Source organism: Amblyomma americanum, unplaced genomic scaffold, assembly GCF_052857255.1.
Source record: "Amblyomma americanum isolate KBUSLIRL-KWMA unplaced genomic scaffold, ASM5285725v1 scaffold_20, whole genome shotgun sequence".
Classification (NCBI taxonomy): Eukaryota; Metazoa; Arthropoda; class Arachnida; order Ixodida; family Ixodidae; genus Amblyomma; species Amblyomma americanum.
The window spans coordinates 1642847-1644172 of NW_027526492.1; positions in this window are offsets into that span (position 1 = coordinate 1642847).

The following is a 1326-nucleotide window of genomic DNA, read 5'->3' on the forward strand; positions in this document are numbered from 1 at the left end:
CGCGTCAAAACTTTTTCTCTTATAACTGCGAGAAAAGCATGTATTCTTGCTTAATACAGCGAAACAAGTTGTTTTAGACCAAAACGAGCTAAATCACAACACATCGGTTTTACAAGTGTGCCTCTAATACGCGTCAAATCTTTTTCTCTTATAACTGCGCGAAAAGCATGTATTCTTGCTTAATACAGCGAAACAAGCTGTTTTAGACCGAAACGAGCTAAATCACAACACATCGGTTTTACAAGTGTTCCTCTGATACGCGTCAAAACTTTTTCTCATAACTGCGCGAAAAGCATGTATTCTTGCTTAATACAACGAAACAAGCTGTTTTAGACCGAAACGAGCTAAATCTGAATACATCGGTTTTACAAGTATCCACGTGATACTCGTCAAAACTTTTTCTTCTATAACTGCGCGTAAAGCATGTATTCTTGCTTAATACAGCGAAACAAGTTGTTTTAGTCCAAAACGAGCTAAATCACAACACATCGGTTTTACAAGTGTTCCTCTAATACGCGTCAAAACTTTTTCTCTTATAACTGCGCGAAAAGCATGTATTCTTGCTTAATACAGCGAAACAAGCTGTTTTAGACCGAAACGAGCTAAATAACAACACATCGGTTTTACAAGTGTTCCTCTGATACGCGTCAAAACTTTTTCTCATAACTGCGCGAAAAGCATGTATTCTTGCTTAATACAACGAAACAAGCTGTTTTAGACCGAAACGAGCTAAATCTGAATACATCGGTTTTACAAGTATCCACGTGATACTCGTCAAAACTTTTTCTTCTATAACTGCGCGTAAAGCATGTATTCTTGCTTAATACAGCGAAACAAGTTGTTTTAGACCAAAACGTGCTAAATGACAACACATCGGTTTTACAAGTGTTCCTCTAATACGCGTCAAAACTTTTTCTCTTATAACTGCGCGAAAAGCATGTATTCTTGCTTAATACAGCGAAACAAGCTGTTTTAGACCGAAACGAGCTAAATCACAACACATCGGTTTTACAAGTGTCTCTCTAATACGCGTCAAAACTTTTTCTCTTATAACTGCGCGAAAAGCATGTATTCTTGCTTAATACAACGAAACAAGCTGTTTTAGACCGAAACGAGCTAAATCTGAACACATCGGTTTTACAAGTATCCACGTGATACTCGTCAAAACTTTTTCTCCTATAACTGCGCGAAAAGCATGTATTCTTGCTTAATACAGCAAAACAAGCTGTTTTAGACCGAAATGAGCTAAATCACAACACATCGGTTTTACAAGTGTTCCTCTGATACGCGTCAAAACTTTTTCTCTTATAACTGCGCGAAAAGCAT